This window comes from Leptonotus elevatus, chromosome 2, assembly GCF_054856555.1.
Source record: "Leptonotus elevatus isolate MCC_2025b chromosome 2, RoL_Lele_1.0, whole genome shotgun sequence".
In the NCBI taxonomy this organism is placed as follows: Eukaryota; Metazoa; Chordata; class Actinopteri; order Syngnathiformes; family Syngnathidae; genus Leptonotus; species Leptonotus elevatus.
Window position 1 is genome coordinate 14,793,342 of NC_141240.1, and position 15,765 is coordinate 14,809,106.

Consider the following 15,765-nt stretch of genomic DNA (forward strand, 5'->3'; position numbering starts at 1 on the left):
TGAAATTATATAAAAGTAGTTTGGTGTCATATTTTGTGTAAGAATTAAGATTCAAACTACAGTATATGCAATTCTAAACATTTTGGAGGGATGTCCATTACTTGCACATTTTAACCAGGTTCACTATATTGGGTAGGCTTTGGGGGTAACAGAATAGATGTACCGCCGTTACGTAACAGATTACCCCAAAAAATTATCTGTATTCCGTTACAGTTAAAGGAAAAAACATGTAATCAGATTACAGGAACATTTATTAAAAATGGGGATTACTTCGAGGGATTACAATTTCTACGACGAGAGAGAGTGTGAAAGAGGGCGAGAGAGAGACAGAGCAAGAGACTGAGCGAGAGACAGAGCGAGAGAGAGAGGTAGAGAGAGGGGGGGGACAGAGCGAGAGAGTGCGTGCATGTCTGCGCGAGTGGGACCGTTGCTACATGTCGGGGAGGTGGAAACGAACGAACTGACCAGTCGTGTCCTCCACATGCGGGCAGTTTGAAAAAGCTTCACGGACGGGAGGAGGAAATGGCGACCGGTATTCACTGGAACTTACTCGCAGCGAAGGTTTGAGCTGAGAGTCCAGCGGCATGCTACGCGCTGTAGCTTCTTGCTAGCTAGTCCGCTAGGCTACAACCATAATGTGAGTTACACCTTCCAAACAAACCTTCCTCCCACCAATTCACTATTTAAACATCATACACAACATATACACGGCTAAACTTGTGACTGGGATAAAAGTTCATTTTGCACTTGATGTCACACATCGTCATCCTCATTGGATGAATATCTATCTATATATCTATCAAACTGTGAGGTGTGGTTGCTTTCAGTGACAGTTCGAAAACAGAATATGGCCTTCAATCAATCAATCAATCAATCAATCAATCAATCAATCAATCAATCTATAGCCTACATGCTTTTTAATTACACAAGGATTTTTGCTATTTGTAGACTGCCCGGGTCCCTATCACCCGCAAATAAAAGGGGCACATTGTATAGAATATATATTGTGGTGATATTTATTTTTATTTTGTCTTCATGAGCATATTGGAGTAATCCAAAAGTAATCCAAAAGTAATCCAGTTACATTACTTTGATATGATGGTACTTGGATTACGATACTAACTAAAACATTTTTAATCAGGTAACTTGTAACTGTAAAAGATTAAATTTTAAAAGTAACCCTCCCAACCCTGATAATGGATTATAATGGAGTTCTACTGGTTTGAAAATGTTTGTTCACTTCACATACTAGAGAGTAAATACTCGCGCTCTCTTTTAACTTCTTTTAACTTTTTTCCTCGCTTAACAGCCCTTATTTGTGACTGCTTCTTCTGAACATGTTTATACAGAAAAGAAAAAGGCTTATGCAAAATCTGAAATTTACATAGGCCCATCAGTATTTGCATAAGGCAGGTTGAGTGTTGTCATGTTGACATGATTCAATAAGATCATATACTGTAGGTTTAGCACACCGTTAGTAGGAGTGTAATAAGTTACAACATACCTATATGACATGTTTTTTGCATATGATTGCATATCTATATTGTTGACCTCTAATGTTATTCACAGGATATCAAGTCCTTTCATTTTGTGTTGACGCAGCTTCTTGTGTCTATTTCAGTCTATAAGGTAGTAAGCACTGCTCATGACCCACTCTTGGGTATCTTAAAATGTTGCATTAATCATTATTTCTACATGGGGCAAATGATTGCACTTGGGTCATGTGTATTCCATGAGCATTTCCCTTAGTCTGCACTCCCTCTCAGCGCGTCTTGTGTGAGAATGGTTACTTTTAAACTTTCACAGTATTGTTAAGAAGGAAATATTTTGTGGGCTTTGGCCAGCCTGGGTGGAGTTTGCATCTTCTCCCCCTGCCTGTGTGGGTTTTCTCCAGGTACTCCGGTTACCTTCCATGTTCCAAAGACATGCATGGGAGAATAATTGAACACTCTAAATTGTCCCTAGGTGTGATTGTGAGCGTGAATGGTTATTCATCTCTGTAGGCCCTGGATTGGCTGGCAACCAGTTCAGGGTGCAACCCGCCTACTACCCGAAGCTAGTGATGGGAAAATGAAGCTTCATGAAGCACTTGTGATATTTTTTGACTCCTCTAGATGGCACTCTTGGTTGAAAGATGCAGTGGAAATGTGATCAATTTCCTTTGCACTAGCCTTTATATTTAAACCAAGAGCACCATTTAGGGGAGTCAAAAAATATCACAAGTGCTTCATGAAGCTTCATTTTCCCATCACTACCCGAAGGCATTATCAAGTAGTGTAGTTGAATGTGTGAGGATGACAAAGGGCTCATAAAAGTTTGCTTACTTCTGAACAACTTGTCCCTGCCCACAATTGAAATGATGGCTATGCCCTTGCCAACTGTTTTTTTTTTTTTTATACATATAATGAATGCAGTGATGTCAAACTTGTCTTATTCATGGGTGGGCCCCATTGTAGTAATGTACTAAAATTATATATTTTTTTAATCTTAAAATTATTATTTATAATCTATTAATTTTGGTCATTATTGCCTTGCTGTTTTAAAAAAATAAAAAATAAATAAAATAACTCATCTTAACAATATTAATAAAAACCACAGTAAAACAAAGTTTTGCACATTAAAAAAAAATCAAAATGAAAACATCTATTAAACACGAGAAAAATAAACTGGTTCATCAAGTTAGTTTAGTTTTATTGGTTGATTGTTTATTTCAGTCAGTTTTGGTTGCTTAATAAAACCGTCTCAAATTTGTGTGTAAAAGCAGAAATTAATTTAAAATTCCCTCACTGAACTTGCAAATGTGGCCTACTTTACTTTAACATATTTATTGAGCACAGTATATACTTTATAAATCTGAGTCCTATCATTTCAAAATCTATTTACCACGCTGGGATTGGCTGCCAAATATTTGTGTTTAATATTCAGAGTCACACTTTCCATTACAGGGCCCTCTTGGTGATGTCAACGTAATCAATAATGTCATTACCTTTCAATTAGCCCCTATCACCGTCTGTTTATACAATTAACACTGCTAAATGAACTCCATTATATCACCCAATAATATCAAGGTATCGTCTGTGAAAGTCAAGGGACGTGCCTGTCGTTTGCAATCTGCACTTCCACATGTTGTATAACGTCCTTTTGACATCGTTAACAATGTCTCTGTATCAGTGCCCAAGCAGCTCATTTTCATCTTGTTTGGTGCACACTAGGGCTCGTATGCTAGCGTTCAGCTAGTGATGGGAAAATGAAGCTTCATGAAGCACTTGTGATATTTTTTGACTCCTCTAGATGGCACTCTTGGTTGAAAGATGCAGTGGAAATGTGATCAATTTCCTTTGCACTAGCCTTTATATTTAAACCAAGAGCACCATCTAGGGGAGTCAAAAAATATCACAAGTGCTTCATGAAGCTTCATTTTCCCATCATTACGTTCAGCCATTCAATGTGACACTAGTGGAGCAGACCTAGTCCAAGAGGGCTGCATTCTTAAACTCAAGCTTGATTGTATTGTTTGACATATTCTGCAAACAGGACACAAGTTTGAGATTCTCGTAAAAGTCTCTCACTACTTATGATACGCCTTCGCTTAAAGGCCATCAAAGGGAAATTTTCACAAATTCAGCAGCCAATTTTACAGACCCTGAGTACACCCTCCTCTTTGATCACAGCATCTGCTCTGAAGTACACTGCTCCTTGTTATATCATGGGAACAACCAAATAAGTTTCTTTGAGATCTTCTAACCAGGACGGCTTGTTCTCCTTGTCTATCCACCATGACTTCCCGCTGGTGTGAAAGGGCTGTTGGTTAATTTTTAATTTCATCGTTTGAAAAGTGTGAGTAAAGTGGGTTCCCTAATTAACCCCGTTGCCTATGCACACTGAGGCAGAGGCAGCCTGAAGCAACCGTGTTGTCTTGTTTGCTCACACCAACTTCCATCACCTAAAAGCTTCTCCTCTCACTCAACACACAACATTCTTCATAGAGCAGGCCGTCCTAAAAATCCTTCTAATGGTCAGCAACTTAATAACATAGCAGGGTGCTAACATTCACTTCAATGGATATTTTTCTTTCCACTCTGTGTGTATGTAAGATTAACAAAACCTGATGTGAATCTGTCTTTTTGTGTGTGCTCTATCCTAATCTGACAGCAAAAAATACAAGTTTGAAGATGGCCGCCTATCAGCTGCGTGAATAGAAATTAAAGCCCGTGGCAGCCCAAACACCTCGTGTGGAAAGACTGCCATCCATTATCTTGTTATCTTCTGTCTGGGAATTGAATTGGAGCAAAGGACTTATATGGTAAGCACGCTTGCCATATTCTATTCATTCTGTTCATGTGTGTGCAAAAAGCCTCTTGTGCTTGTTGCCACAGCATGTGAAGTCATCTCAAATCCCAAAAATGTGGCAGACGGAATGTTGAAATGTTACATACTGTATTATCCTTGATGTCCAAACATAGAGATAAGGAAGTGGAGAATATTCGTGTAGTAAACAGGTATGTGCTTCTGCAATTTTCAGTAAGACGTGTTGTTATATTTTCAGACAGTTTAAAGTCCAAAATTATTCATATCCATCCTCAACAGAGTTTAATGATTTAATATATGGTAGCCTACCATAATTTTTGGAGTATAAAGCTCCGTTCACACTGCAGGGCGTGATGCTCAATTCTGATTTTTTGTTAAATCCGATCTTTTTATGGACTGTTCACATTACACAAACAAATGTGACTTCAATGTGAACGCAACGTGCCCGTGAAGTGTGAAATGTGCACCTAAAACAAACTAAGTCACGTTGCAGAGTTTACGGAAATAAATATGGCCCCGACTCAACGCAATGTTTTCCCTCCAGCCAAGCCGCCGCGGCAAGCAACCTTTATCAATGCCATATGCAAATTAAGCTGTGCCAATGCGCGCTACTGATTGGTAGGCTGGTGGACTCCTTTCGCGGACATGTGAGGAGTTGGATTCGTGTGTCTTGCCTGCATGAATTATGCAAATTAAGCAGTGCGAACGCCCACTCCCGATTGGTGGACTGTTTTCACGCTTGCTCATGTTTGGCTGCTGTCCTCGGCTTCCTCGAGCGTCAGTGTTTACAATCAGAGCAGAACTCATTTTTTCCATCTCATAACTCTGGCGTCCAACTTGGAAGAAGTAGAAATATTTTGAGGAAATGCGGGGAGACTCCTCGATCTCTTCATTTCATTGAAGATGACGTCGCGTCATTGCCGTTCGTGATGAATCGTCTAAAAGGCTGAATTTCTACTGTCGCCACAAATGTCAACTTTATGCTTCATGTTTCAAGTGTGATTAAATTAAAGACAAATAAAAAGTTAACACTATTACTCAAAACAGCTTTGTATATTCACAAACGTCAGTAGCCTCCCTTCCAAACACTCTCTGCATATCAGGCTTTTGATGACGTATGAATCTGATGTGTGCGGATGAGCGTTCACAGTGCAGACGCATTGCATACATATCCGATTGATATCCACATACGAAAGAGGCCTAGGTCTGGTGGGAAAAAATCGGAATTGTACCGTTTACACTGCATGAAAAAATCCAACACTTGTGAAAAAATCGGAATTGAGCTGCAGTGTGAACGCAGCCTAAGTTGCACCTGTTCAAAAATGCATCGTGAAGAAGAAGGAAAAAAAGTCTTTCTGGATTTTGAGACCAAAAAGAACAGTAGAGCTCAGCCTAGCTCACATCTAAAATTCCAGTTTCATAATCATGTTCATGGCAGCGAATGAGTTCTGGTTGAATTTAAAACTTCCAATTCTAACTATAGAAATGATTTTTTTTGTTCAAAATGGCTTACCTTAACTAGAATGCGGGTCTCTTACTGCCCCATTTGGTGCTGTAAATAGTACATCCTGATTTTGGGGGATGCCACGTACTAAGATAGCGAGCTTGCTGTATACATCACACATTAGTTGCCATGGTTACTTCTTTTTCTTAAGCTTCTTCCATTTCTTTTTCTGCTTTCTTTTGGCGGTTGGCACAGTACAGTACTTTTGGTGTATAATATATATATATATATATATATATATATATATATATACGTATATGGTTATGTTAACGGTAGCACAGGTTGTGTTTAAGCAATAAACGTTTTAATAAATGTTTGTGTATGACATTCATAATATTTTCTCATGTCAAAATATTGGGCCCATTTTTTTTCCATTTTAAATTATGCAAGTAATTAACTGATTAGAAAAAGGGTGTGCAGGGGATAAAAAAAAAATTGAAGACATACTCATAACATTAAAAGTGCAAAGAATTAACAAGTGCTCGTAAAATTTTGCGGGCAAAAAATGTTGATAAAAAACTTTATTTAATTAAGCGATTAATCGTGATTAAAAAAATTCTAAGATGCGATTAATCTGATTTTTTTTAAAAATCATTTGACAGCTCTAATATAGATATATAGATATATATATATATAGTGGGACTTACAGTATAGTCTACAAAATACAGCTGTTAGAGCCATAAGTAAAATATGAAAATAGGTCGTGCAAATGTGAATATATGTTTATCTATTTGTGTTCCATTTGAATAATTAATGTTTACTAGTCACAAACCTATATTTGCCGTTTTATTTTTGTTATTTTGTGTAATGTAGATTTATTTAGAATATTTGAGTATTTGTGCTCCGTTAGTTTGTCCTGCTTGTTAGGCTGTCGTAAAGGACGGAGTTGCCGTAAAGTGTGTTGTTGACATAAAGAAAAAAGGAAAAACCAGTAGGGCTAGGAGCAACAACTTTTTAAGTTTGTTTATGCTTTTGTAATTAAAATATTTTTGTAAATAAAGTGGAAACCTTTCTTTTGTTCATCCACAATGGCGTTTTTCATTTGTGGTAATTGCTGACGTGGTAGGCTTGACTACGGTTGGTGCGAGTTAGAGACCTTCATGCTCTGCTTACGTAACGACAAAAGGGAAAGGAAAGGCGCTGTTACAACAGCGCACAGTTGGTTAGAATGTTTTAAAGTAGGCCTATTGTAACGCGCGGTGGCTGATTGGCCATGAACAGCGCAACGGGACAGCAAAAACGGGAGAGCAACTGGAAGTCCACAGGTTCAAAAAAACAGCGGGCTAGGCACCACCGCGCAGTAAAATAAACGTGCCTACCCGGCGTCAAAAACATTCACAGCCAAAACCGTAAAAGAACATGCCCACAAAAACAAAGATTCGCCACCCTGCGGATTGTTAGACTATAGTAGTTTGAATGGTGATTGCCTTGCTTCAAAATTGTCTGTGATTAAAAATAACAATAATGATAAAAACAAAATTGTTGATCTCCTTTTGTGCCTGTCTCCCCATGATGTCAATGATAGTGTGCTTGCTGTGCTCATTGTGACGTGTGAACACAATGGTCAAATCTCATGTATTACATGTAAATGTCTTCATGATGATAAAATAATTTTATCGATTCATTACTTTTATTGCACTACAAAATTAAGTTAATGTTCATACGAGGGATGTCTGTATTGACAACAATTACAGTAAATGAAACAATGTATACTCAAAAAGGATCTTTAACAAATACATCTATTTTAAATCCATACAACGATTCCAGTCAGTTCCACATGGTAGATGAATTATGTTTTGTTTGTTTATTTTGTTTTTCTTCCTCCCACTCATTTTTAGGCTAGGTTTAGTTGAGTATTGTGTGGAAATCTTGATGTTGATTGCTGCCTGAAATAAATAAACAAATTAAATAAATAAATCTTATGTGACTCATTATTGCACACTTAATTCTGATGGCGGATTTCCACATGTTGTCAGTGTGGTCACAGCAACTAGTGATGGGGAAATGAAGCTTCAGGAAGCACTTGTGATATTTTTTGACTCCCCTAGATGGTGCTCTTGGTTTAAATATAAAGGCTAGTGCAAAGGAAAAATTGATTACATTTCCACTGCATCTTTCAACCAAGAGTGCCATCTAGAGGAGTCAAAAAATATCACAAGTGCTTCATGAAGCTTCATTTTCCCATCACTAACTGCAACATGACAGTGCTCGACAATGATGAACGTGAACCCACACCTTTGTGTTTTTACTCTATTAGGATATTGGTTGCTCGCACGGATTTGAACAGGTGTTCAGTCTTTTGTTTTTTCTTGTTATAAGACATAAAGGTTTTAATAGAAAATTAGTAGTAGTAGTAGTAGAAAGGTTCATTTTTTACTATCCCACACATGGGATCCACTTCTCCAGAGACCATCAAGCGACGGAGGCCGTAGTCGGCTTGGAGCGTCATATGACACATACTGCCACGCCAGCTACGCCCAGGAACATCAGCTAATAAGAGGACACATCACAACTGTCAGTTTGACTGCTTCTGAGGAAGTCAGCAATCGACGCCGAAACTAGTCAGGGTAGACCAAAAAAACGTTTTTGTCTTAAAAAAAGAAAAACCAAAGGACTGTATAGCTTTGAAGACAAGATATTTTTATTTGTTTTAACCTTGAATATGTGTTATTAGTCACTAGTCTAACATTGAACAATAACAACAAATTAACAAAACCTCTCACGAGTTCAAAATTAATCAGTGAGCACACAGGAAAACGTTTGAAATCTAACACGACAAAATGTGATAGGATCTCCTATGGAAGCAAATTGCAAACGATGATTAACACAGATTACGTCTGAACATAATAAATTGGATTTTCCTCAGAGCTTCTGGGCTAACATTAACTAAATACAGTAGGACTATTTCAAGTCAGATAAGAATTGTTTCTATCATTATTGGGGATATGTGCAAAATATTTTCCCCCCCACGTTATTATCAATGATGTGTGGATTTTTTCAACTGGAGAAGGCATGTGCTGATTATATTTACCTATTGAAGGGTGGGGTTATCTAGGTTGGTAAATTCCACATGTAGTGACAGTGCAAAGCTACTTGGCAGAAGTAACGGACATTTGAGGATCTGTCGGTTAAAAGATACGTTTAAAAAGAAGCGTTGCTGTAGAAACAATTTGAGATCTGCAAATATAGCATATCGTCGCTGCTATGTGAAAAACACTTATGTCCATTTTTTTTTGTCATTATTTACATTTTTATGCTTTTGGGATGAAGCTGAATGCAGATGTCCCAAAAACATAAAAATAAGAAGAATGAGGAGGGGGGAAATGGATTTTTCACATAGCAGCAACAGCATATTCCTAATGTCAAAATGTATACTTTAATAAAAGAGGCATTCTCACAGTGGCTGGTAACATTTTAAGGAGAGCTTTTGAATTCTGCTGCTTTATTAAAAAAAAATAAAAAGGATGCCTTTGTATTCTTTACTCACGTCAGAAACTATGCAGAATGCCATGGTCAAAGTCATATATACAGTATATCCAGCTCAAAAAACTGCTCAAATGCAATTTAGTCTGTGATTGATCACTGCGCCAGCTACTTAATTACATGGCCAACGCTCAAAAGTGATGTAGATACACAGGAGCTGTTTCCTTCAGCCTCCCTGTAAACATACTCATGACCTTCCCAACTGCAAACAGCCACGTAGAGTCACTCATATAAAGCTGGTTTAGAGAAGAAGACATGCCACCCTACCTCTAATAATGTACACATAATCACCAAAACAAATCATGATAATAGAAATTATAATAATATCAGTATGTAACATTTAAAATAAAAAATGGTAAAGAATACATTTTGTGTTCCTCTTCTTTTGCCCATATTGAGTGAAAATAAATACATTTATTGGACGTATGCGGAGTTAAAGAGGGCATGCGAGAGCGCCTAGTGAGTAGTCGGGCTCGCTGGTTCACCCCTGAATAAATTTGCAGTCCTCTCCTGGAGCCCGTATTAAATAAAATTGAATAAATTATTTCCCATACGCAGAGGCCGAGAGCGGCCATTGCATAGCAGGTGTTGTGCCAATGTACTTACCCCCGGAAAAAAAACGTATCCCCTGCCGCGGGAGCGCGCACTCAATGACGTCACACTACTACGTGCGATTACTACCTTCTCATTTAAAGACACGGACAACATGTTTATATTTCAGTTTTATAAACAAGTGCTTGTGTTTTACGACTGATAGCTGCGTGGAGAAGCAAAAGAAAAGCAAGTACAGTACTCAAACTCGCGTTTGGCAGCAGACTCAAGGTGCGTTCAAAGACCACTCACACAGTAGGACATCTCATAATTCCATAGAAAAACTCATTCAGTGCACCAAACAGCGATGACTAGTCCTCCGTGAGCACATTGCAAGGGGTACGTGGAAACATTCTATTATTTATTTGCCGCATCATCACAGATGACTGATGAAAATAAAATAAAAATGCTATAGCAAGTCTGATTATTCTCTTTAGTGTTCTGTTCATGCTGTTAATACCTGTTGTTTACAGGGAACTTATTCAAAGGAGCTCCAGAGTTTTAGTGGTGAATGTTATGAGAATTATATATATTACAAATGCAGATTTATTCTTTATTTTGATTATTATACTCGTATAGCATATTAATTTGAGAAACAAAGAAGACAATGCCCAAGAATTAAATGCTCAAATTAATGAAATGTGATAAAATGTTTCATCATAATCTGCTCCATTCTACTTCTGTAGAATCAAAACACATGAGTGGAGAACTACTCTTCTTTTATTCTCTCCTTTATTCACACAAAGCAATAGAGTGAGGGACGACTCATGATGACTCATGACTCCACCGAAATAGGTGGGAAGCTAAGCCCATTTGCAATAGTAATATCACCAAATTTTTGTGATGAAATCATTTATATCTATAGTGAATTTCAGTAGGTCTCTTATTCAAAAACGTTCACAAAAAGAAGAGTCTTATTTTTGTGAAAGTTTTTGAAACATTAATATTGACAAGTTATTTTGTAAAATAAAGCAAAACTGACAATTACTCAGATATTGTTCATGTCTGTCAGGAGTGGGTGGTGGATGAGGCACCACAAAACATTTGTAGGGCACCAAAATGGCTAGCGCCGGCCCTCGACACAATTTTAAAAATAAAAAAATAAAAAAAGATTAGCAGCCATTTAAATCTAGTGATTATCAAAAGTAAATATTTAATGACTCAAATAAGCAAAGTGTTTCAATATTTATCCTCTGTGGCTTGTGGCATCAATAGTACAGGCATATCATGCCATCATTTTGGAGTTTGGCAAAAATATTGTCCAAACATTTGCGACGTTTAAAATTGGTGTTGAAATCATCATTATAGGTGGAGCAAGAATAAGTAGGCAGACCCTAGAAAAGATTACTGCGGCTGATCGAGTAGGCCAACTTGTGATATTCACAAGTGTTGTTTCTGTTAAGCAACATTGAGTGCTGCAATAGGTTTTATTTTCAGAAGAATCTTGATTGTTCTGTTTTTTTTCCCATTGTTGTCGGCTTTATTGGACTCTCAGCTGTTCTCAAGCAGATTTTTGATGGAATCTTTTGTGATTGGGGGTCAATATGAATATTTGAGTAGTATCGGTAGCTAGTGATGGGAAAATGAGGCTTCATGAAGCACTTGTGATATTTTGTGACTCCCCTAGATGGTGCTCTTGGTTTAAATATAAAGGCTAGTGCAAAGGGAATTGATTACATTTCCACTGCATCTTTCAACCAAGAGTGCCATCAAGAGGAGTCAAAAAATATCACAACTGCTTCATGAAGCTTAATTTTCCCATCACTATCGGTAGCATGTTGCTAACTGTCAAAACAAATCAAGAAGTTGTCTCAGACATCTATAGACTTGGAATACTAAAAACAAGGCTGACCACAATGCAGCATGCTTCCTTTTTCATTCATGCCTTGATCTGTGCCGACTCAAAGTTAGAGACATATGGCCTGACGAAATGTTTACCTGTGCAAAAATGGGCACAAACTTCATTGGTCATGCAGGTAGATGAAGAAGCTGATTTACAAACTGGGCACATCCATGATTGCATCTGCCAAAAGTGCAAAGTTGACATGTGATTGATTCATTTTGGGCATTGTGGGAGGGCTAAATGTAAATAGATGAATTTCGCATCAAACCTGAGAGGAATTGCAATGGCTGATTTTGCGTCTTTTAATACCACATGTGAAGGGTAGGCATCCTCACAAACAAATTTTGGTTCCTTAAACGTTCTTACCATTTCCTGTGGGTTACGTTGGGTTTGGATTTGGCTGTTCCTTGGCCGCAATGGCAAGGTTTTTCTTTTTCCTTTTTTTTTTTCATTTTCTTTTTGTATTCTCTAAGAGCGTCTTCTGGTTTCGGGTTCCCTAATCCCAATTTAGCCCTTTAAACCAATCTTTGGATAACTAGAGGCTAATTTTCTCTAAAGTTTTCTCAATGTCTACAGGCAAAAGTGTCAGATTTATCTAAGAGCTTGGCGGCAATCCCATGAAGGAATCATGCCAACTCAAAACTTATTTGACTCTACATTTATGTATGTATGGGTCTACTCAGCACACAGTGAGCAGTTTTTTGGGTCTGCTGTCCGAAATGGTGAACACAATGTTTTGCAGGATATGCAGCTACATTCAACTGCCACACACTCGACACAACTAAAAAAAACTGTAACAAAAAATAAACATGGCTTTTGTGCAGTTGCTAATTTCCAATTCCATCACTTTATACTTTATTTTGTGTTTTGGTGCCACTCTAACACATTACCAGCAGCAGATGCAGTCTGTTATCGTTAATTAACATGCACTTTAGCACCACATACTTTAGTAAGTATCATGCAACACCCTGCCCAATTGCTAATCAAGGCCATATATGGTTACAGACACGCCCTTCGTGATTTGTGTATGCTGTTTATCCACTTTGAACATAAGCACTGAAGGAAAATTAATTAATTTGATTATCACCTGGAGCTGAAAATCTCTCCTCATTCCCCCGTACATGTTACGACGAACAACAGCCGACAAGGCTTCAAATCAGCCCTGATTCATTAATTGAGTGCGTGACCGACTCAGAAACAGGATTCAATCACAGTGTACACCGCCCAGGTTAAAACATCCAGAGGTTTTGCAGCGGAGGAGCTTGTTCACTAGTCTACTTTTAACAAAACCATGGCTCCTTTTTCTACTTGGAATATTATATTATTATTATTATATATTTGATAATGAGCACCCAACAAAAAGCAACACTTAATGGACTTGTCTTGTATAATGGTTGGGATGTGCCAACCAAGACAGAACTTGTGTTAAAAGATCAAAAACTTGGGGAAAAAAGTGGAAAAACTGTTTGGAAAAGTTTCCAAAAATATGTTTCTTGTCATGTGTTCTGAGCCCTGAGTGTTATACCAGAGTAGTATGTTTCTTGCAGACTCGAACATTCATTTATGCAGACACTTGACTGATGTTAGTTGCCCTGGTGGAATGGGGGGGGGGGGGGGGGGGGGTGATGCTCGGGCATCACACCCAGCCGCACTGAGGTGCTGGTATACATGAAAGGGTGAGGCTATTTGACACACTGGAGAGGAAAGTGGGACAAGCTTCATCCTTGACAGTTCACAGTGTGATTTTGCAACATGACTCTTTGGTATAACTCGTGTGTGATCCACCAATCTTAAACACATAAACACACATATGGCTCAGTTTTTGAGTTCTCACAAAGCAATGAAATAAAAGCCAATGCAAATCTAACATGTTAGAATTGGTTTGCGCAAAATAAAATACCATTTAAAAAAAACATTCGTTCATTTTTACTCATACTTCTCTCAAGAGGCAAATATTACAGCACATTTACAGCATGCACTCGATGCAGTTGAAAACGACAGAACAAATATTGATTGAATAGATATTATAAAATAATCTGAAACATTTTTAGTTTCAACAGATGAACGGATGAGAGTTATTTAGAATCTGTAAAGAACAGAATGCTGAACTGAGATGTGAACATTTGCCGACAGTGAACTGAATAAACAGACTACCAGAATGCAGCTCTGCAGGAAAATGTACATTTGAAGAAGAAGCAACAACACATTCTGGAACTTAACTTTCACCGTGCTGATTAAATATAACTTGACATGTTTCCCACTGAGGAAAAAACCTGACCTCCCTGCTCTGAAAATCTCTCTCTTCCACCACCACCCCCACACACATCCACCTCCACTTATCTCTAGGGATCGCCAAGATCTCCAGGACCTCCAGCACATCAGCTTTCAATCCGCGACTAAGCCACTTTAATTATAGCTGGCCACTGGCTGCACTCAAACTCATGAATTATGTTCGACTGTCCACAATCACGCCGTTGTGTCATGTGATAGCTATCAATTGCCTCATTTAACTTCGCTACGGCTCACAAGCGGAGGGGTGTCCGGGCCCTTTAGTGGAAGATGAATCGCCTCACACAGCCTAAATCGATATGGACCCCACACGATGTAAGCTTAAGTTAAACTTCTCTTTAGTGTGAAGAAAAGGATTCAGACTGCAGATTTCTCTAATACTATTTACTGCTATTATTTCAAAAACAAAAACAAACACTTATTGGGCATAGACGAAATAAGCATTTTGGCAAACTCATGCTAGAGTAGTAAACACTGGGACTCCCAGGATTTTCTGACACCCTCAACCAAGACTAATGGCTGCTTGGTTTGAAACTAACAACTCAATCACTGACAGCTGCTTTCCATTTGTAAATTTTGCCATTATCTGCACAGATAATGGCCATTTTTAAAATATTTTTTATTTTTTTATTTTTTTGAAGAGCTCAGTATTGTTCATTCAGTAATGTCATCATGTTGATATTTATCGTTATTCATTTAATATTCTTTACTACTGTTATCCATGCTCAGTGTTGACACTGTATTTAAATTCATGCATTTTGGGCATCTGCATATAAATGTCAACACAATTATATCAGATATTAATTATTTGATGTAAACATCTTGTGTCAAACAAAAAACAGCGTTGAGTCTACAATGTAGACCAGTGGTCCTCAACCAAATGCCCATAGACCTGTACTGGGACGCTTGGAGTGGTCAGCCCCAAAACTTTTCTTCCAATAGGGCTGGGCGATATGGCCAAAAAAAACCATCTTGATTATTGAAAATTACAACTCAGAAAAACATTTGGATGTAACAGAACATAAGAACAACAGCTTTTAATAACCCGGACGACAAAAGTCGATTTCACCATTTAGCAAATTTCCAACGATTCCGTTTTTAAAATGACAACGTGTCAAATTCATTTGATTCATTGCCCATAGTACCTTCCAAAGGGCAAAATACGTAAGGCTCTGAGCTCGATCAGATCAGCAGGAATGTGCGAGACAGCAGCCAATGAGACAGCGGCCATCTCGGCTTTGGTGTGAAAGTTGCAGTAAACCGAAAGTAATAAGAAGAAGCCAGTAAACAATGACTCAACGTGCAGCTTAACGAAGATCTGGTGGGCATCCATGACTAGATGTTATCTTCCAAGGATTAAGCTATTTTGACAAGAGAAGTTCCTCACCATCGCTTTTGTGGCGGTAGCTATCGCCAAAGCAACGTGGAGTAAGGTGCAAAGTATTTTCCACAAAACTCGGCAACAATCCTGACGAATCATTTGAACAAGTTCCACCCTAGTGATAATATGAAGCATGCAAATACGAATTGAGTTTGCACAGCCTGCCCACGTTGCATTAGCAGTTTAGCCGCTACTAACTAGCCGTGCAGTCAGCGGACCATTGCCATAGATAGCAGCAATCAACTGTTTCATCTTTTACAAATTCGGTGGCTGACGTTTCTTTGAGTGCAGAAGAGCGACAGGGACTAAGAATATGAAGATTATTACAACATTGCAACTTAAAACAACAGTCTATATATGTTTCCA

The 15,765-nt window shown here is 38.2% G+C and overlaps 1 long non-coding RNA gene across 1 annotated transcript in view; it reads left to right on the plus strand.

The window, feature by feature from the left end:
* The first annotated feature begins 418 nt into the window (after positions 1-418).
* The window catches only part of LOC147178538 (uncharacterized), a 46,490-nt gene continuing 31,143 nt past the window's right edge, over positions 419-15,765 (plus strand). Inside the window, exons 1-2 of the long non-coding RNA XR_015094039.1 lie at positions 419-637; positions 4,153-4,303. This is a non-coding gene — a long non-coding RNA (uncharacterized LOC147178538). The remainder of the gene's footprint in view (positions 638-4,152; positions 4,304-15,765) is intronic.